This window comes from Triticum aestivum, chromosome 1B, assembly GCF_018294505.1.
Source record: "Triticum aestivum cultivar Chinese Spring chromosome 1B, IWGSC CS RefSeq v2.1, whole genome shotgun sequence".
Lineage (NCBI taxonomy): Eukaryota > Viridiplantae > Streptophyta > Magnoliopsida > Poales > Poaceae > Triticum > Triticum aestivum.
The window spans coordinates 157025934-157048901 of record NC_057795.1 but is presented as its reverse complement, the minus strand read 5'-3'; the positions used below and the strand labels follow the sequence as shown (position 1 = coordinate 157048901).

Sequence of the window (22968 nt, the reverse complement as noted above, 5' to 3'; positions counted from 1 at the left end):
GTGCGCTCCGCGGCCGCATTACGTTCGGCCACGGACACCGCCTCCTTCAGGGTCACCACCTCGTTTGTGGCCCCTGCAATACACATGTTATCCCTGTCATTCTTTTTGCAACCAAATCCTTTTCTGTAAGGTACAACTTTAATAAGGTGCTACTCACCTTCTTTGTCCTCGAGCTACTTCTTGGCACGACCGAGCTCGTTCTCGGACTGCTCGAGGTTTTGCTTCAAAGCATTGACCTCCGCAGTCAGTGCGGCAGAGGTCAGCAGCGTAGCCTGCAATCCCATATCGACATATTTTTTATGACTCCTACGTATATCTTTTTAGATCCTCAGTCCGGCTTTTCTTTCCGAACACCGAACCGAGCATCAGGGGCTACTGTCTATGCGGTACTATTTTACATATATTAATATTCTTACCTCAAAGCCTGATAGAAGGCTGCTGCAGGCTTCGGTCAGCCCGCTCTTGGTGAGCTGGACCTTCTGAATCACCGCACTCATAACAGTGCGGTGTTCCTCCTTGATGGAAGCGCCGTTGAGCGCCTCCAGCAAGTTATCCGGCGCCTCCAGTTGGACGGAGGCCTCCGGCACCACGGTCTTGCCCTTCGTACGAAGGGGTCGCCCGCTGGACTCCGGAACCACTATAGGTTCCGGTACGGAGTCCGGCACGAAGTCCGGGAGGTCGTCCTGTGCCACCTCCGGGTCCAGCTCCTCCGGATGGGTCCCTCTCTGGGATCCCACCTCGACGTCGTCAGCATCGCACGGAGAGGAGGTGGTTGGAAGTGAAGTGCTATTCACATCCGACGAGCCCAAGGACCCGCTCGACGAAGCGGGAAGATCGTCCTTGGGCGAACTGCAGGGTTGTATGCGGCGTTAGAGAGACACCAAGTGGCAAAAAGAAAAATCATGAAGTCATTCGGGAGTCCGGATACTTACGATCTTGCTAGGGGCTTGGCCCTTGGAGGCCAATCCTCGTCGTCGTCTCCGGCGTTGGCGGAACAGTCCGGGGGAAGAGTCCTTCCCTTCTTGGACCCTTCGGCCTCCCTAGCTGGGGAGGCTTTCCTTTTCTTCCCTCCCCCCGCTGGGGGAGAGACCTTTTTCTTCTCCTCCTCGTCTTCGGGGGAGGAGTCCGCCTCGGAGTCATCGGACACCTGAAAACAGGAACTCTTTCGAGTACCCGTGGCCTCCTTCTTGGCCTTCTTCTCCGGCACCACGTGGGGTGCCGAAACCAGCAGCCCCGCTAGGCGGGCATCCACTGGGTCTTCTGGCAAAGGGGCCGGACAGATAGTCAGCTCAGCCTTCTTCAGCCAGTCCTGTCAAAGGAAAGGGAGTTTAGATCCCGCATAGAGTCAAACTATGGAAAACAAGTGTCCCGTAAAGGGTAAAATCATTTACCTCGTCAGCCTGACGCTGCGAGCGGAATCCGCGATCTTCGGTAGCAGATGCGGGAGCCTCGGTGCCCTTAAAAAGCACCTTCCAGGCGTCTTCGTACCTAGTGTCGAAGAGCCCGCTCAAGGTTCGGTGCTGAGCTGGATTGAACTCCCACAATTTAAAGGCCCGTTGTTGGCACGGGAGAATCCGGCGGATGAGCATGACCTGGACCATGTTGACAAGCTTGAGCTTCTTGTCCACCAGCTTCTGGATGCAGGCTTGGAGTCCGGTCAGCTCCTCCGAATTGCCCCAAGTCAGGCCACTCTCCTTCCAAGAGGTGAGCCGTGTGGGGATGCCAGATCTGAATTCGGAGGCCACTGCCCATTTAGGGTCACGCGGCTCGGTGATGTAGAACCACCCCAATTGCCACCCCTTGGTGGTTTCCACGAAGGCGCCCTCGAGCCAAGTAACGTTGGGTATCTTGCCCACCATGGCGCCTCCGCATTCCGCTTGATTCCCCTTCACGACCTTCGGCTTGACATTGAAGATCTTGAGCCACAAGCCGAAGTGGGGCTGGATGCAGAGGAAGGCCTCGCACACGACGATAAACGCCGAGATGTTGAGGATGAAATTCGGGGCCAGATCATGGAAATCTAGGCCGTAGTAGAACATGAGCCCCCGGACAAAGAGGTGAAGTGGGAAGCCCAGTCCGTGGAGGAAATGGGGAAGGAATACCACCCTCTCATGGGGCATGGGGGTGGGGATGAGCTGCCCCTTGTCGGGGAGCCGGTGCGCGATGTCGCTGGACAGGTATCCGGCGCCGCGCAGCCTCTCGATGTGCCCCTCCGTAACGGAGGAGGCCATCCACTTGCCTCCCGCTCCGGACATGGCTGGAGAAGGTCGAGGTGAGATGTGCGGACTTGGGCGCTGGAGCTCGAGTGCGCGGAGATGGATAAGCAAAGGAGGAAGAAGGCGTAGGTCAAAAGGTGGATCCTTATCCCCTTATATATGGGCGGACAAAATTATGCGTCCCCACCAGCCTGGTAAAACTCGCTTTTCTCCCAAGCACCGCAATCAATGGTGTGGTTGGGTTACCCACGTTCGTATTGATGGGAATCCCAGAATAAGGGGAACACGTTCTCTGCTTCGACAAGACGTGCCAAGGAAACCGCTTCGCTAAACGCGCTGAGGCGGTATAATAAAAATGATTCAAGTAAAGGCTTGGTTGTGGTGTGACGTTACGCCACGAAATACGTCAGCAGATTGAACTTGTGTAAATATTATTCTCTCTACGGTGGAATGTGGAATTTATTTTGCAGAGCCGGACACTATCCTGGTGTTCACAATCTTCTACAAACTATTCAGAGAAGGAACCCGCCTTGCAATGCCGAAGATAGTATGCGCGCCGGACTCCTCGTCATTGAAGCCTGGTTCAGGGGCTACTGAGGGAGTCCTGGACTAGGGGGTGTCCGGATAGCCGAACTATCATCATCGGTCGGACTCCAAGACTATGAAGATACAAGATTGAAGACTTCGTCCCGTGTCCGGATGGGACTTTCCTTGGCGTGGAAGGCAAGCTTGGTGATACGGATATGTAGATCTCCTACCATTGTAACCGACTCTATGTAACCCTAGCCCTCTCTGGTGTCTATATAAACCGGATGGTTTTAGTCCGTAGGACAACAACAATAACAACAATCATACCATAGGCTAGATTCTAGGGTTTAGCCTCCTTGATCTCGTGGTAGATCTACTCTTGTAATACCCACATCATCAATATCAATCAAGCAGGACGTAGGGTTTTACCTCCATCAAGAGGGCCCGAACCTGGGTAAAACATCGTGTCCCTTGTCTCCTGTTACCATCCGCCTTGACGCACAGTTCGGGACCCCCTACCCGAGATCCGCCGGTTTTGACACCGACAGAGGGCATCATGCTGGATATAGAACCGCTCACAAAGTATTGCAATCTGGATTTTATTGTCCTACTCTCTTTAAATATGCTTGTAAGCATGACTCATTTGTGATGAATGCCAGAGAATAGGTAATATCAGTAAGTGTCAAGAAATGCCTATGAATTATTCACTTGCTGTTGAAACATTTGATGTTTGGGGATTTGATTACATGGGACCTTTTCCTTCCTCTAATGGGTATACACATATTTTGGTTGCTATTGATTATGTTACTAAATAGGTAGAAGCTATTCCAACTAGTAGTGTTGATCACAACACCTCTATTAAAATGCTTAAGGAAGTTATTTTCCCAAGGTTTGGAGACCCTAGATACTTAATGACTGATGATGGTTCACACTTTATTCATGGTGATTTCCGTAAGATGCTTGCTAAGTATGATGTTAAGCATAGAATTGCATCACCTTATCATCCTCAGTCTAGTGGCCAAGTTGAGCTTAGCAATAGAGAAATAAAATTAATCTTGCAAAAGACTGTAAATAGGTCCAGGAAGAATTGGTCTAAGAAATTAGATGGTGCACTTTGGGCTTATAGAACGGCATATATCCTATGGGTATGTATCCTTATAAAATGGTTTATGGAAAAGCTTGTCATTTACCTCTTGAGTTAGAACATAAAGCATACTGGGCAATTAAAAAACTCAACTATGATTTCAAACTTGTTGGTGAAAAGAGGTTATTTGATATTAGCTCATTAGATGAATGGAGAACCCAAGCTTATGAAAAAGCAAAATTATTCAAAGAAAAAGTCAAAAGATGGCATGACAAAAGAATTCAAAAGCGTGAGTTTAAAGTTGGAGAATATGTTCTTTTGTACAACTCTCGTTTTAGATTCTTTGCATGCAAACTCCTCTCCAGATGGGAAGGCCCCTATGTCATCGAGGAGGTTTACCGGTCTGGAGCCATCAAAGTAAATAATTCCGAAGGCACTAACCCAAAGGTTGGCAATGACCAATGAATAAAGCATTGTATCTCAGGTACGCCTACTAATGTTGAAAGCAATATTATCCAAACTTTGACACCGGAAGGACACATAAAAGAGTCCTTCCGGAACACTCCAGAACCATCAAAATAAGGAGGTATGTGATACGGTAAGTAAACGGACTCCGAAAAATCTGCAAAAATATTTTCTGTCAGTTTTGGAATATTTTAGAATTTTGAAAATAAAGAAACTTCCAGGAAGCGTCCCCTGGTGGGCATAATACACCAGGGCCCGCCAGGCTTACCTGGCGTGCTTAGGTGGGTTGTGCCCACCTGGAACACCTCCTGTATCCCGTTTTTCTTCCATTTGCTTGTCTTCCAAGATAAAAAATCTATATATACTTCCCGAACCTGCCACCATATCGAGGAGAAAATCCTCTGTACTCTTTTCTTGTTATTTCTGGTCAGGTTTGTCATGTTAGGCATCATGTCTTCCTGCTCCTCCAACCACAAGGAAAAAGATGCTTGGCCGATGAGGATCGAGACAAAGAGGGAGGAGCCTATTGACACCACCAAAGGAGAACTGAGTATCGGGTATGGGCACTCCCCTTAGCTTCCGCCAAGCTTGGGGGAGGTGCCCCGGTATCATATCATCCTACTATCTTTTTGCATTTCGTTATCTTAGTTCAATCTTTTGCTTAGATGAATAAAATTTAGTTCGATCTTTTCTTCTTTGAGAGTTTGCTTAGTGATATGTCATTGTTATCGTGTGCAAGTTATATATAAAGTTAGTTTGAGTTTTACTTTCTTTACTTTCATGTTGCAAATAAGGAAAAGAAAAGGAGAAAGAAAGCAAACAAAGAAAGGGAATAAATTAATGATCTCATATACTAATCCTATGGTAAGTGATAGCACCACATAAGGAAAAGTATAAGTAAGAAAATTTTATTAGAGATTGACAAACATAGCATTGGTCAGTGATGCAACTCATGAAAAAATTAATAAGGGAAGGGAAGATTCACATATAAATATACTATCCTAGAAATCTTTTGTGATTGTGAGCCCTCATCAAAATATTATATGCCAAAATTGTTGACGTTGGACAAGGAAGACAACGTAATGGTTTATGTTTGTTTATATTCACATAGAAGTCATATTGTCATAGATCCTTTAACATGTGATGCTTGCCCCCTATATTTGCTAGCCAAAATTCCGCACTAAGTAGAGATACTACTTGTGCGTCCAAAACCCCTTAAACCCAAATCTTTTTCGAGTGTCCACCATACCTACCTAGGGATTGAACAAGATCCCTCAAGTAAGTTGTAATCGGTGCAAAAGGGCAATAAAAATTGCTTCTATATATGTGAGATTGTTTAGTGTAAGAGAAAATTGAGCGTTGCAGGAACTTGGATGGAAAAGAATAAAAGCGACAGGCTGCATAATAAAGGTTGTCATCTTAAGGGGCAATGTAATGTGACGTTCTTTTGCACTAAGGGATTGAGCATACAAACAATTAAGCGCATCACAACCTCTGTTTCCCTCTGCGAAGGGCCTATCCTTTACTTTTATGTATTTACTTTTATGCAAAGAGTCAAAGTTTTCCTTATATTGCTTTTATTTTTCTCCCTAGGCACATATGTCCAGATAAATATAGATAGCATGAGTTATTATTGTTGACATCACCCTTGAGGTGAGCAGGTTGGGAGGCGAAACTATAAGCCCCTATCTTTCTATGTGTCCGGTTGAAACGTTTTGCTCATGAGTACAAGGTGAGTGTTAGCAATCGTAGAAGACTATATGATGGTTGAGTATGTGGACTTGCCTAAAGGCTCCAACACGTGACCCTTTCCTGAAAAGATGATGAATTGTAGTTGCAAAGTTTAATGAGAACATAGTTTGTTGGTTTCTAATAGAGTTTTTGCTTTATACTTCGATTGTGTGATGAACTACTACTTATTCATAGGAAGTGTATGATGCAAGTTCTATGATTAAAGACTTATGTTTAAATTTGTTGCTGTTACAATAATCAACGTGATGCTTCTATGTCCGTATTTTGTTTTTATCGACACCTCTCTCTCAAAGCATGTGCACATGTTTTTCGATTTTGGTTTTCGCTTGAGGACAAGCGAGGTCTATGCTTGGGGGAGTTGATACGTCCATTTTGCATCATGTTTTCCTACTGTTATTTACAATGTTTTCATCTATAATAATGCTTTTTGGAGTAATTCTAATGCCTTTTCTCTCATAATTTGCAAGGCACACACCAAGAGGGAGAATTCTGGCAGCTGGAAATATGGACCTGAAAAAGCTACGTCAGGCTACCTATTCTGCACAACTCCAAATGAGCTGAAACTTCACAGAGATTTTTCATGGAATATTTAAGGAATATTGGAGCCAATAACTACCAGAGGGGGACCACCAGGTGGGCACAACCCACCTGGGCCCGCCAGGCCCCCCTGGCACGCCCTGGTGTATTGTGCCCTCCTCGGCCCACCTCCGGTGCCCATCTTCTGGTATATAAGTGCTTTTGACCTAGAAAAAATCAGAATAATACTTTCGGGGCAGAGCACCGCCGTCTCAAGGCGGAACTTGGGCAGGAGCACTTTTACCCTCCGGCGAAGCAATCCTACCGGGGGAACTTCCCTCCCGGAGGGGGAAATCATCATCATCATCATCACCAACAACTCTCCCATCTTGGGGAGGGCAATCTCCATCAACATCTTCACCAACACCATCTCATCTCAAACCCTAGTTCATCTCTTGTATTCAATCTTGTTGCCAGAACTATAGATTGTTGCGGTGACTAGTAGTGTTGATTACATCTTGTAGCTGATTACTATATGGTTTATTTGGTGGAAGATTATATGTTCAGATCTATTATGCAAATTAATACCCCTCTGATCACGAGCATGTTGATGAGTTGTGAGTAGTTACTTTTGTTCTTGAGGTCACGGGATAAATCATGCTGCAAGTAATCATGTGAACTTGATATGTGTTTGATATTTTGATAGTATGTATGTTGTGATTCCCTTAGTGGTGTCATGTGAACGTCGACTACATGACACTTCACCATCTTTGGGTTGCGAGAGTGACAGAAACTTAAACCCCAGTTTATGCACTATTTCATAAGGGACCGATTGGATCCTAGAGTTTAATGTTATGGTTAGGATTTATCCTTAATACTTTTCTCATAGTTGCGGATGCTTGCGGGAGGGTTAATCATAAGTAGGCGGTTCTTTCAAGTAAGAATAGCACCTAAGCACCGGTCCACCCACATATCAAATTAGTGAACACAAGTCAAACCAACATGATGAAAGTGACTAGATGAAATTCCCGTGTACCCTCAAGAATGATTTGCTTATCATAAGAGACTGTTTTGGCCAGTCCTTTGCCTCAAAAGGATTGGGCCACCGTGCTGCATACTTATTGTTACTATCATTACTTGATCGTTACAAATTATCTTGCTATCAAATTACTTGCTACTTACAATTTCAGCACTTGCAGACATTACCTTACTGAAAACTACTTGTCATTTCCTTCTGCTCCTCGTTGGGTTCGACACACTTACTTATCGAAAAGAGCTACAATTGATCCCCTATACTTGTGGGTCATCAATTCAACATCATTGTCCATCGTGGTAGTATGACGTGTTCCTAGAATCCTTGGCACGAATATTGGTAAAACCCTGATGAATATGGAAATTCTCAAGTTCTTGAGAGCATGCTCAGCCACTGGGTTATATCCTCGGTATCAATTGGAATGTGCCTCACATTTACCGAATCATTGTATAACCATTGCTTCCTCTCCGAACTGAGTATGCCATTTCTTCAAGCTCCTTCACATGACCGTTTGTGATTGCCTTAGGGGAATAATTCCACCGAAGAGAGTTTCAATGATCTCTGTATCAAAAGTAATTCTTTTTGCCACTTAAGGGAATAATTCCACGAGTCACCTCCCCCGAGGTGCCCCATTATGGAATCATGGCAATTATCTCCTCGCTGCTTTGAAACCATGCACCATCCTACTCCAGCGTGGAATTGTTGCCTACATCTACTTCTTCCATAGCTCCTGGTGTGTGTTTTTTATCAACTCAAGAGGTGTTCTTGCGTCTCACTCCGTGAGTTGATCTTGAGTGCTGGATCTTCGATGAGATCGTTTCCTGTAGAGTTTTCTTCTGTCGACTTCATGTTGGATGAAGATCTTGGAAGCAAAGACGTCAAGATCAATTGGAGCAATGAGTCAACATCTTCGAGAAGGGCAATTGGGTCATGAAGATCGTGTTAGCTTGTGTCCCCTCTGTCTTCTTACTGCACGTCTTGAATCTCAGGACGAGATTCTTGTTTAGTGGGGATGAGTTGTCACAGCCCTAGAAATTGATTGTAATTAGTTGCATCAGCATCCATGCATCATGTTAGATTCAAATGAATTTGAATTGGGGATGCTGAAACCCTAGCACCAAATGAATTCAACTAGGTTTCAAATAAAAATAACTTCAATGAACCCAAAATGCCCTTTAGAAAAGTTCATCATTTTTTATAAGGGTGAAAACCTCTGCCAAAAATGATGCACATATTTCTAGGCCATTCTGGATTTTTTGAATTAAATCTTATTATATTTGACTTTGGGCATTTAAATAGGATAAATAATTTAAGTGCTCAAATAATGTTGGAATTATTTGTGGGCCACTGAAATAGTTCAGAAAGTGCTCATGAATATTTTCAGGATTTATAAATTGATTTGGTTTAAAACTGGATCAAATACAAACTACAAATTAGAAAACACAAACAAAAATAGAAAAGGGCTAGAACCCCCCTGGCTTACCAGGCAGCCCAGCTGACCCAACTCGCTGGCCCATCCCACCTCCTCCTCCTCATCGTCTACCTCTGCCTACTGGCAGAGGCGTGTCGCCCGCGTGCGCAGCGGACTCCACCTCCTGCATCCTCCCTGTCCTCGACCGAGCCCCCTGGTCCTTTCCCCTCACTCGCAGCCTCTCTCCCCTCTACTCTCTCTCTCTCCGGGGCGGCCCGTGCACTGCGGGAGTGGGCCGCCGCAAAACATCGTGCCCACCGTCGTCCCCTTGCCCCATGGGCGTGACCCTGGGATCCGCCCAGGCCCCAAGAACCTCTATGCCGACCCACTCAAGCCCAGACGACCCCAAGATGACGCCGCGGCTTTTCTTCCCCATCCACGACCGCTGGATGCCGTTGCCCGATTCCCCGTCTTCAACGCGTCCCCGAGCCCGCTTCGACGGCCCCTGCAACCTCCATGAGCCACTACGCCAAACCCCTCTCTCCTCATGTTCGATATCCCTCTCTAGCCGTCACTTCCATTGATCCCGAGACCTCACCGCTGCCGGCCATGGAGCCACCACGGTTGCTGAAGCCATAGCTCGCATTCGAGCATGCCGTTGAACTCCTGGAGTTCCCAGGAGCCTGTAGAGCAATTCAGCTAGCCCCTCCGTGCACCGTAGCCTCGCGCACGACCGAGCCCGAACTCCGGCCGATGCCTCTGTGCTCGCCGTTGTAATTCACGGCAACCCTGAGGCCTCCCAATCGGGTATCCAGCCGCCGCCTGTAGTGCAGCCCCGGTGAATCTCCGCCGCGTGAAATGGTCGCCGCCGGCCAAACTCCGGCGGGCCGATGTGGCCACTTGTTAGGGGCTAATCACCCCACTAATCACCCCTAGAGCCACTGAGTAGTGGGCCCCATGCCATAATCAACCCAGTTCTATTTATGTTTAATTACTTTATGACCTAGCGAGAACCACGCGTCAGAGTTGACTGTGCTGACATGACCGTTGACCGGACCCACATGTCTATGACCCCACCTGCACAGTGAGACTGACCAGTGGGCCCCACTAGTCAGGGTTGACCTGGGCTGGCGCCTTTGACCTACTGACATAATGCTTACACAATGCTGATGCAGTTAACAATTTTATAGATTAAAAATAATCCAGGAAATTCCAGAAATTAGTTTAAACTTCAAGAATTCATATAAAATCAATCGTAACTCCAAATGAAATAATTTATATATGAAAAATTATCAGAAAAATTCAATCTATCCATCTGTACCAGTTTCATGCATGACAAAGGAACCTAAACTAGTTGTATAGATGAAAACATGATAATGGAATTTTAAATGCTTAATATGGAGTTTGCATATGAACCCTTGGTTCATATGGACTTCATTTAAATTGTTGCTAGATGCATTAGTGCAAATCATAATATTCTTGCCATGTCATGATCATGCATCATATTGTTGCATTGCATTGATTGTGTTCCCTCTTGTTTGCCGGTGTTTATTCCCTCTCAGTAGACGTTGTTCCGGCGATGTGATCGTTGACACCGATGAAGAGCTATTACTATCTTTAGAAGTGCCAGGCAAGCCAAACCCCACTTGCTCATTCCGATATAATCCCACTCTCTCGCTTCTGCTCTTTTTTACTGCATTAGGACAACAACAATTCATTTGTTACATGCTGCGGTAGTTGAACCCCTTTCCTCTGCATGACCTGTCATTGCCACAATAAATAGATGAAACTCACTAGCATGAGTAGGAGTTGTTTGAGCCCTGATGTGCCTACTCATACATGCTTGTTTTTCATGCCTGCTACTGCTTAGAGTTGAGTCAGGTATGATTCGTCGGGGATGAATTGGAGGTGTGTGAACATGTCCTACTGCTGAGAGCTAAGTGTGTGAACACGATTTGGTAAAGGTATCGATGAGAGGCCATGTAGGAGTACATGGTGGGTTGTTTCATTGGAACCGTCCTTAGGAACTGAGATCTGTATGTGTGATTTAAGATCAGCTACTACCACACATTGGAATCCTTAATTGACTCTCTCAACTTATTAATCGCCCCTGTCCTCTGTCTGGGAGTTGCAAGTAGTTTCTGGTGTTTGTAGTATGCTGGAGGCCGTGTGTAGTGCTGACCCGAGGGGTGGGCTGTGATGCAGTAGGCACATGGCCCGGTGTACCGAGTTGCCCGTTCGATGACCCGGGAACCCTGCACACATCGTTCGGGGCCATAGTGGAAACCTTAGCTGGACTCCTTGCAGATGGAACCTGAATAGGCGATAAACCTGGACTAGGGACTTGTGTGGGTAGTCAGGTCGTGGTCGACACCCTCGCCAGGCTTTCGCTTGAAGGTTGCCAAGATACATGACGTGTACATGGCGGTAAGTGGTGAGAGCGTGTGTGAAGAAGTACACCCCTGCAGGGTTATCAAACTATTCGAATAGCCGCGTTCGTGGTAATGGACTACTTGGTTGCTTATGCAGTTCATAGACAAGTGAAAGTGGATACTCTAAAATGCGCAAGATAAGCGTGAGTGCTATGGATGGAGTTCTCGTAGGGAGACGGTCCATAGTGGTGTATTGATTTGGTAAATATGTGGACTCATGTGCGTCACCCCAAAAGAGTTACTTGCAGACGTAGTTCAGGATAGCCACTGAGTCAAAGCTGGCTTGCTGCAGCTAAACTCCACCACCCCCTTTGTTGATAGTGATGCATATGTAGCTAGTTCTGATGTAAGTCTTGTTGGGTACATTTGTACTCACGTTTGCTTAATTTATGTTTTTGCACAGAGACTTCAGTCTCACTAGTAGTTCCGCATGGACTTCGACATTTAGCTTGTTACCACAGCTACGATCTTGTATCCTTTGGAGGGTCTTATAGATAGATACGCTTACTAGCCTTCTCTCTTTTCAGATGTCTATACTCATACATGTTTATGCTTCTGCATGTGCTTGTTGGTTGTATGACTTGAATGCTGGGTCATCAGACCCATGTTTGTAATATCTGGCTCCTCGGAGCCTATTGAATAAATACTTTGAGTCATAGAGTTTTGTTGTGATGCCATGTTGTATTTGCACATATCGAGCATATTGTGTGTATGTTATTGAAATGCTTGGTATGTGTGGGATCCGACAACCTAGTTGTTTATTCTTGGTTGCCTATCTTATGGGGAAATGTCTCCTAGTGCTTCCACTGAGCCATGGTAGCTTGCTACTGCTCCGGAACACTTAGGCTGGCCAGCATGTGTCCTTCTTCATTCGTGTGTCTGTCCCTTTGGGGAAATGTCACGCGTTGTTCCTTTAAATCCTTGTAGATTGCTATGACTTGGGTTCATACGTTGATGACCGACACGTTCGTTGCTGGGTCATGTATGCATGTCCCTGTAAGTTAGTGCCACCTTGGGTTTACAACTAGTCATGTCGGCCCGGGTTCTCTGTCATATGGATGCTAGCAACACTATCATACACGTGAGCCAAAAGGCGCAAACGATCCCGGGCCAGGTAATGTGGCACCCATGGGAATACCATGCGTGAGACCGCAAAGAGATATGATGTGTTACATGCTTGATCGGTGTGACTTGGGATCGGGGTCCTGACAAAGAAGAAATCTTCAAAGTCCTCATCGTCAAAATCCTCCAAGTCTTCATCTCACAAGAAGAGCAGCTCCAAAAAGGCTCGGGCATTCATTGGCAAGGAAATGGACTCTGAAGCTGAATCTGAGGAAAATGGGGAAGAGGAGGCATATGAGGAGTCAAAATCTGGTGTGGCGAGCCTAGCCCTTGCTACTGCTTTCGTCAGCAAGTCCATCTTCAACTCTGAGGAAAATGACTTCCCCAATGCTACTAACGACAGTGATGTGTACTATGATCCCACCTATTGCTTCATGGCAAAGGGTGCCAAGGTACTCAAATACCCCTCCTTTGAATCAAGTGAGGATGAATCTGATGAAAACCTCAAGCCTAGCTATTCTAAACTTGCTAAGATTGCTGTGAAACAACAAAAGGCTTTTGAAAAGGTTCAAAATATACTAGACAAAAGCGATGATATGTTGGGTGAAGAAATGGATTGCACTCAAACCTTGACTGATAATCTTCAGAGACTGCAATCCAAGTTTGACAACCTTCAAAGTCATCATAACACTCTCTTATCTGATCATGAGAAGCTTTCTTATGAATTTCTTCAAAGAAAGCAAGATCTTGAAAAGCTAAGGGTGAGTTATGAAGATCTTCTGAAGGAGCGTGATTCATTGCTTACTCAACAGATCAGTGCCGCTCAGGATGAATTCACTCCACCGTGTTTGAAATGCATTGAACGTGAATCTGCTAATTCTTCACCTGAAATTTCAAATGCTTCTATTGCTGCAAATTCTTCAATTGTCTTTGCTATCACAAATTCCTCATCTGAGGATGCTACTTGTATCACTGACAATACAGGGTTGAAGAAATTGTATGTGACAGGCATGTACAAAAGCCTCAAAGGGCATCAGGCTCTTTGTGGTGTGCTTAAAAAGCAGATCCTCAACAGGAACCCTAGGAAAGAGGGTATTGCCTTTGAGAGGAAACTCAATGCTAATGGGACCTACTGGAAACCTGAGCAGTATCCCAAAACCTCATGGGTTGCTGCAAAGGGACCTCCCGTAGATCCATCCACTTTATCTGGCTTTACATGTGAATCTTCATATTCTTATGCTGAGTCATTTGACTCCAACTATAAACTGTTCAGAAATCAGAATGGTGAAGTATTTGCTAGATATGTTGGCACTAACTGCAGGAACGGTCCCCCTATGAAGAAAATCTGGGTTCCCAAAAGGTGCCTTGAAAGTCTTCAGGTGAATGTCATCATGACACCACCTGTGAAGAATATGAACCCCAGATCAAATTCTTCATATGGACCAAAGTCTTCATATGGATCCAAGTCCTCATACGGATCAAATTCCTCACATGGATCAAAATCCTCATATGAACATCATCGTGCTAACACTTCTGTTTCGCAGGGAAGACCTAAGGGTTATGAATGTGTGCATTATTCTTCAAATCATTATGTTCATAAGTCCTCGAAGAATTTCTCTGCTTATTCCTATGCCTACCCTAACCCCTCTTCTATGAAACGAAGTGGACAGGCTTCTATGCCACCTTTCTCTTATGGAGCCCACAGAATGATGAACTCTTTGCCACCCCTCCAGATGTGGGTGGTGAAGAAAAAGAACTAATCTCTTATGCAGGTTCAGGTCTCCAAACGAACTTAATCGTCTGAAGAATTTGCTGGAGACCTGAATATGCTTGAAAGGACGCAAGCTAATCATGAAGAAATGAATTTTCATTTCTCACGTCCTCATACTACTATATTTGTTCTATTGCTTGATGAAATTCATCTGATGAATTTGATGTCATATTCTTCACTGATGAAGTATATGAGTTCGTAAGATGCACTAATTCATCTGCAGGATGATCAACCCAAAGCCACTGTGTGGGTCCTCGACAGTGGATGTACAAATCACATGACTGGTGACAGGAACTTATTGATGGGAACTACTTTATCTCCATCGCATCTGAAGCATATCACCTACGCTGACAAAGGAAAAAGCAAGGTATTGGGTCTAGGTAAGGTTGCAATCTCAAAGGATCGACACATGGACAAAGTCATGCTTGTCGAGTCCTTAGGATTCAACCTCATGTCGGTCTCAATGCTTTGTGATCTTGGTATGGTTGTTGTCTTTGGCAAGTATCGTTGTGTTGTGATCATGGAAGGTGATAATTCCAAAGTCTTCGAAGGCTTTAGGAGAGGAGAATTGTATATTGTTAATTTCTCTACAGGTCCTCAACCTGCTACATGTCTACTTGCAAAAGCTTCAAAAGGCTGGCTATGGCATCGATGACTTGGTCATGCTGGTATGAGGAACTTGCACACGCTCGCCAAGAAGAAGCATGTCATTGGCATCAAGGATGCCAAATTCCTCAAGGATCACCTGTGTGGAGCTTGTGAAGCTGGAAAGATGACCAAGGCCAAACATCCCTCAAGACTATCATGACTACCACTCGTCCATTTTAATTGCTTCACATGGATCTCTTTGGCCCTACTCATTATGCCACATTCACCAATGCTGCATCTTTATATGGCTTTATTATTGTTGATGACTTTTCTCTTTACACATGGGTGCATATCATCACTTACAAATATGAAGTGCAGGAAGTATTCAAACGATTTTCCTCGAGGGCTTCAACCAACTTTGGTGTGAAGATCAAGCACATCAGAAGTGACAATTGGACCGAGTTCAAGAATACTGGTCTTGATGACTATCTTGTTGGACTTGGTATTACTCACGAGTTATCTGCTCCTTATACTCCTCAGCAGAATGGCGTCGCGGAGCACAAGAACAGGACTCTTATTGAGATGGCTCGCACTATGCTTGATGAATACAAGATGCCTCGTCATTTCTGGCATGACGCAATTGATACTGCATGCCACATCATCAACATGGTATATCTTCACAAATTCTTCAAAAAGACCTCATATGAACTCCTCACTGACAAGAAACTCAGTGTGAGTTATTTCAAAGTCTTCGGTGCTAAATGTTGGATTAGAAATCCTCATCACAATTCTAAATTTGCACCGAAAGCACATGAAGGTTTTATGCTTGGTTACGGAAAGGACTCGCACACCTACAGAGTTTTCAACACCGTTCACCACAAGGTTGTTGAAACTGTAGATGTGTGGTTCGATGAAACTAATGGCTCGCAAAGAGAGCACCTACCTCCTGTGCTAGATGAAAAGACACCTGAGGAATCCATCAAGTTCAAGGCTACTGAGGATGTCATTCCTACCGAAGAATCTACTGAAGAAGTCATTCCAGAACCTGAAGAACATCATGCTGGTGCACCTGAAGAAAATGGCTCTGAAGAAAATGCTGAGCCGACTCAACGTTGTCAACCCGCTCATCCTCGCGTTGCAAATGAAGTGCAGATCGAGAAAATCATCAGCGACATTAACACACCAGGTCCTCTCACACGCTCAAAGGCTTCACATTTGTCTAACTTTTGTGGGTAATTCACTTTTGTCTATATCACAGAGCCCACCAAAGTAGATGAGGCATTTCTAGAGCCTGAGTGTAGGGCTGGAATTCGAGCCGAGTCGAGCGGGCTCGGTTCAACTCGCTAGAGCTCGTTTTGTTAACAAGCTAGCTCGACTCGACTTGTTACTACAACGAGCTCAAATCCAAGATTGGCTCGACTCGTATAACTCACGAGCTGGCTTGTTTAGCTTGTTAAGCTCGTTTAAGATATAAACATAAAGCCCTCAAATATGATAAAAATGATTATGTATATATTAAACATATATATCACTAAACAATTGTAATTTTCTTGTAACGCGTGAGTCACCTAGGAGGCTAGGCCTTCAACTGCTCGGTCTTGGGTTGTGTGCCTGCCTGGGATGTAGGCTGTTTCATGGCTGATCTTTTTTGTATTGGGAGTGGCTGATCTATTGTATCGAGCCTAACGAGTTATACGAGTACTCGTGAGATTGTCTTGTTTAATTTGGTCTATAAACGACTTAAACTAAAGCTCGGCTCGACTCATTATTCTTCGAGTTCGAGTCGATTCGAGCCGAGTCACGAGCTACTTTTTTAGCTCACGAGCTTCGAGCTTTGTTTCCATCCCTACCTGAGTGGATTCAAGCAATGCAAGAGGAATTACATCAGTAAGAGCTCAACAATGTCTGGGAACTTGTCAAGCGACCGGACTCTCGCAAGCACAATATCATCGGCACCAAATGGATCTACCGCAACAAGCAAGATGAAAATGGCCTTGTGGTGAGGAATAAGGCACGACTAGTATCTCAAGGCTACACAAAGGTTGAAGGAATTGATTTTGATGAAACTTTTGCACATGTTGCTAGACTTGAGGCTATTCGCATATTGTTTGCTTATGCTAACCATCATAATATCATCTTATATTAAATGGATGTGAAAAGTGCATTTCTCAATGGTAAGCTTGAGGAAGAAGTATATGTTGCTCAACCCCCAGGTTTTGAAGATTCAAAGCATCCTGCCAAAGTCTTCAAACTCAATAAGACCCTCTATGGCCTCAAGCAGGCCCCTCGGGCGTGGTATGATACTTTGAAGGAATTCCTCATGAAGAAAGGCTTCAAACCCGGTTCACTTGACACAACTCTTTTCACTAAAATCTATGATGATGAATTATTCGTGTGCCAAATATATGTTGATGATATTATCTTTGGCTGTACTAACCAACGTTACACTGACTAATTTGCCTATATGATGAGTGAGTAATATCAAATGTCTATGATGGGAGATTTGAAATTCTTCTTAGGTCTTCAAATTCGTCAATAGCGCAAAGGCATCTTCATATCTCAGGAGAAATACCTCAAGGATGTGTTGAGGAAATTCGGCATGCAAGATTGCGAAGGCGTCAAAATACCTATGCCCACAAATGGCCATCTATGCACTGATGAAAATGGTATTGACTTTGATCAAAAGGTATACCGCTCCATGATTGGTTCTTTATTGTATCTATGTGCATCTAGGCCAGATATTATGCTTAGTGTTTGCATGTGTGCCTGTTTTCAAGCTACACCGAAGGAATCACACCATAAGGTTGTGAAGCATATTCTTCGATATCTAACTCACACTCTAACACTTGGATTATGGCCAAGGGCTCGGTTTTTGATCTCATTCGATATTCAGACTCTAACTATGCTGGTGATCGTGTGGACCGCAAGTCAATATCAGGCACATGCCATTTCCTCGGACGATCCTTAGTATGTTGGTCCTCAAAGAAGCAAAACTGCATATCACTCTCTACTGCTGCTGGTTCGTGTTGTGCTCAATTGCTATGGATGAAGACTAACCCTCTAAGTGTGAAGAAATTAACAAAGAATTTGATTCTCAGAGCCCTACGACAATTGTGCGTGGCGTCTGAAATCATCATTCTTATACGGCGGGTTAGGCCACCAACAAAAGTTGAAAATCTTCAATTTGAGTTTTTCTTAATTTTTGAAATTCCTCGGTTGTTCAAATTCTTCAACTTTGCAATGTCTTCACTCTTTCCGATCTCGTTCTTCATTGACTATGTGTGTGTGTGCCTATATATATATAGGGTGGGTCTATTATGATAACACCCCTTAAGACCTTATTCTGCTAACACTTTCTCTTATTCTGCTAACACCCTACCCACCGCTCAAAACACACCCAATCCCCTCCGACCTCCTCCCGCATAGAACCCCGCAGCCCCAATCCTCCTCCTGCCTCCTTCCTCCTCACGCCGCCGGAGCCCCACCCCACCACGCGCCGCTGGAGCCCCGTCTCGCGACGCGCCGCCGAAGCCCCACCCCGCGCTGCTAGAGCCCAGCCCAGGTACCAACGGATCCGGCGACATCCCCATCGCCAGCCACACAATCTCCACCGGCGCAGTGGAGCAGCAGCACCACCGTGGCCGTGGACATGTGAGGGGATCCCGGGGCTAGTGCGGCCATGGCCTAGAGCTCGCCCCTTCTCCTGCGTGGGGACGCCAGCTACTGCAGAGCCCAGCTACCAACGGATCCCGTCGGATCCCCACCGCCAGGCACGCCACCTCCTGTTGCAGTCCTCCCTCCCTGTTGCAGGCCAGGCGTCCCGGGCTTCAAGTGCGCCGGGGCACGCGATGCGGTTTGGCGCGCGTGGCCATGCAGGTGCATCACCCCCCGCTCCCAACAACCACGAGCAGCAGCGCGTATGGCAGTGGACACAACCGAGTACCCTTCTCCCCTGCTCCCTTCCCCAGCCAACATCCATCGAGGTGTCTGTAATGTCGTGACGATGAGTTCATTCTCTGTTGGCAAGGTAATGCATTTTTCAGTATGGTGTGCAGTTCCATCAGTGTGGTCGTGCAGCACGCGGGTGTGGGTTTGCAATCTGGTGCCCATCTACGTGCAGCCCACGAGGAGGCGACTGGTACTAAAGATGCTACATCCATGATAGTGGTAAATCCCTTTGCAATTTCAGAATCTGTTTGATTGCTATGAAAACTGTTGTAGTGCCTAATTTTTTAGTGTCGTGCAATCTTTAGTGATGTTCACTTTGTTAGTTCTTCCCTCTAATTATACGGACGAGCTGCACAGAACTGCGGTCATCCCGAGCCTGCCGCCGAGGAGCCGGCGAGCGTCCCCGCGGCACCACCGCCTACCTGAACCTCGAACCGGGCGACTGCTACGGGGACAGCACCGCCGTCTCCTCCCTCGTGTAGGTGCTCCACTGAATGAATCCCCCTTCACCGTCTCCCTTCAGTTTCTCTAACAAGACCGGTTGTATATCTCTGAAGATTGTTGTAAAACCAAATGTGGATAGTACTGCAAGCATATGATGGTAGGGTCGTGATCAAAATTCTGATCTGTCATAGATAGTGCAGGTTCCATGGTTATAATAAGCCATAATGCTGGATATTTGCTCTCCCTTATCTCAACCCCCTAAATTCCTATGTATGTTGAAGTGGCGGAGTATTATCTTACTGAAGTTGACAATATAAGGGCGTCGGAGGTTTTGATCGTCGTGAGCTTGCTTGCATGAACACTGATAAAACTAGAAATATATTTTGCTCAGCCTTCTTTACTGATAATTTAGTCATACGCATTCAGGTTGACTTTGTGTATAGTCATGTAAAATTAGTTCATATGCATGTACTTCGGTTTTGCTCGGTCAAAACCGATGACCGAACCGAATTATCGGTTCCAAAAAATATTGGTTACTTAATTTTGAAAGGACCGATCGGTCTGCAGTTTAAAGAAACCGAAATTCTGCATTACCCGGAAAACCGAACCGATTGGTCCGGTTAGACCAAACGCCCAGGCCTACATGAGGGGCACCCTACCTTGTAGTGTTGCTGTCACATCATTTTCTCTAGAAAACAATTTTAGAAGTGGTTTAACAAGTTAGAAGTGCAAAAAATATTTGTTTCTGCAATATGAATGCTAAAGAAAAGCACAAGAAAGTTCAAGAAACATTTATATGCTTTACTTTGAGTGACGACTGCTTGTTGTTCGGCTGATCGTTAATCTCCTGCAGGCAAGAAGAGGATGAGGATCTCCACACCTGCCCCCATGTAGTTCACTCGACGCGCCCGTGTGGTGCGGAGCGCATCTGCGTGCAGTACGCCCGCCAACCAACTCCACAATGCCCACAGTCCACCCCGTGGTCCAATGCAATCCGACGACTCGATGCATGCAGCTTGCATGGTGCGTGTGTGCAGTTTTCAGGCTCGCAGGTGTGTGGTTCTACCAACAACCAACTCCACCGCGGCCCAGCACTCACGCCGTGGAGCTCCTTGTAATGCCCTGGATTCGATGCGCCAGGTGTCCGCCAGTTATTCGTCGTCATTGCCATGTCATTTGATTGCGTGTTGCATTTTATCATGTCATCATGTGCATTTCATTTTGCATACGTGTTCGTCTCATACATCCGAGCCCCTTCCCCGTTGTCCGTTTTGGAATCCGGCGCTCCTATGCCCTCCGGCGTTTCCCTTTCGTCTCTCATTTTGAGCGGGTGTTAAACGTTCTCGGAATGGACCGAGGCTTGCCAAGCGGCCTTGGTATAGCGCCGGTAGACCGCCTGTCAAGTTTCGTGCCATTTGGAGTCCGTTTGGTACTTCAATGGTTGTCCGGGTAACCGTAAAAGCCTCCATCTCTTTGCAGCCCAACACCCCTTCCAAAGTGGCCCAAAACCCATCTAACTCCCCTTCATGATCTCGGTCGTTCGATCACGATCGTGTGGGCAAAAACCGTGCTCCATTTGGACTCTCCTAGCTCCCTCTATCTATAAATATGCCCCTCTCCCCAAAAATCCCAGATCAATTCCCCCTAACCCTAAAAAAATCTTCTTCCCGCGCCGCCGGACACGTCCACGTCGTGCCGGACGTGTCTGACCTGCTCCGCCGCCGCCACGTGTCGCCGCCCGACTCGCCCGCGCCCGCACGCCGCCCGCGGCCCGCCAGGCCCGCCGCCGGCCCCCGCGGGGCCCGTCCTCCGCAACCGCCGCCCGCGCCGGCGCCCGCCGCCGTCCCGCGCGCCCGGGGTCGCCCGCACCCCGCGCCGGCCGCCGCCCGCCGCCGCCGGTGGCCGGATCCGCCCGCCCGCTCCCGGCCGGACGTCTAGCCGCCCCGCCACCGCTCGTCCCCGCCGGAGCCTGAGCTCCTCACGGCCCAGCCGCGCTCCGCCGCGCCGCCGCCCGTCCCGATCCGCCCCGCCGCTGGGACCTCCATGGCCGGCGCCGCCATGGAGCTCGCGGAGCTCGGCGCTGCCGTCTCCGCCCGCCGGCGCCCCGTGCCATCCCCGTCGACCCGCGCCTCCACCGCGTCCCCGCCGTCCCCTCGCCTCCTCCGCGGATCCCTCGTCGCCGGCGCTGCCCTCCTCGCCGGAGTTCGCGGAACCTCGCCGGAGATGAAGCTGGATCAGATCCACCCATCCCCGGAACCAAACGCCTCCGCCTCGTCCCGGATCTCCTCGTCCCGCACGCCTCCGTCCCGGGTTGACTTTTCCCGGAGGTGAAATTCTGCCTAAGTCCCCAGATTTGCTGTAATTTTCATGCCATGTTCACCGCATTGTATCTCCGCATTCGTAGCTCCGTTTTGTGCGTGTAATGTGTCAAATTGTTCGCCTCAACGAGTACATCATTTCATTACATTGCATCATATGCATTTGAGGTCATCTAGATGCCTGAATCATAGTTGTAAGAGTGCTTCATAATGTTTTCTGTTGTCTGTTATCAGAACGAGCTCTTTTGTCATTTTTGCCATGATTGATGTGTGCATCCTATGAGGTTGATGTCTACATGTGTTTTGAACTATGTCATGTCTTCTTTACAGAGGTGCTTACCATGTGTTTTTGTGATCAATGTGGTGACTAGCACAAGCATGCAAACTAGGCATCGTGATGTTGCTGATTTTAGTCCCTGTTCTGCTGTTATTTTGATGTCATGTAAACTTGATGCTACAGAGAGATCCATGTATATTTTGAGATACTTCAGTAAGGGTGTTTTGAACATATGGTTATTGTATATCCATTCATGCCCCTGATTGCAATTATGGAGTAGTCTAGCATGTCATTTTCGTGCTCTACGTTTGCTTCAAAATGTTTCCTGGCAGATTGTTTACATGTTATTCAATTTTGCCAAGGTTGTTGTAGTTGATCCTTGCATGCTATGGACTTGTTCTTGACTTGGTTTGTTTCACAAACATGTCTTCTTGATGATGCTATGCTTATCTTATCATGCAATGACTTGTGGTGAGTGAATCGAGCTTGTTAAGTAGGGTACATGATGTTGCTGTTTTGCTAGGCTGAATCTGTTATTTCGTGATGCTATATAAACATGCTGCTACAAATCATTCTATGCATAATCTGGAGATGATCATTAAACATGTTTTGTTCTAAATGTTATGTTATATCCATCCATGCCCCTGGTTGCATTTATAGATTGCTGTAGCTTGTTCATATCTTGTTCCAAAGTTGCTTCATAATGTTGCTGTCAGCCTGTTAACATTAAGTTCACTTGTTCCCATGTGTTTTGCTAGTGTTCCATGCACCCTATGACCTTGCTATTGCCATGCTTAGCTTCATAAACATGTCTTCTTACTGTTGGTTGCCTTGCCATGCCATGTATTGCTCTGTAGTGAGTTGCACAAGCTCATTTACATGCCTTCATAATTCTGTTTCTGCCATGTATGAATCTGTAATATAACTTGCTATGTTTACGTGGGTGCCATCATATTTTCTGATCCTTTTTGGCTTATGGTCAGTAAATGACTTTTAATCTATGCATTTAGTAGATTCATTCCATGCCTTTGTTTGCCATGATAAGTTCCTGTAACATGTTGTTTGATAGCTCTAAACATTGCATCGTGATGTTATTTTCTGCAAAGTCTGAAATTGTTATAAC

The 22968-nt window shown here is 46.2% G+C and overlaps 1 long non-coding RNA gene across 1 annotated transcript; it reads left to right on the top strand.

Annotated features, from left to right (window-relative positions):
• Positions 1 to 18415: 18415 nt before the first annotated feature.
• Positions 18416 to 20439, top strand: LOC123088649 (uncharacterized). The gene is made up of 3 exons (XR_006441996.1): positions 18416 to 19025; positions 19164 to 19284; positions 20104 to 20439. It is a non-coding gene; the product is annotated as an uncharacterized lncRNA (long non-coding RNA).
• The last annotated feature ends 2529 nt before the right edge of the window (positions 20440 to 22968 follow it).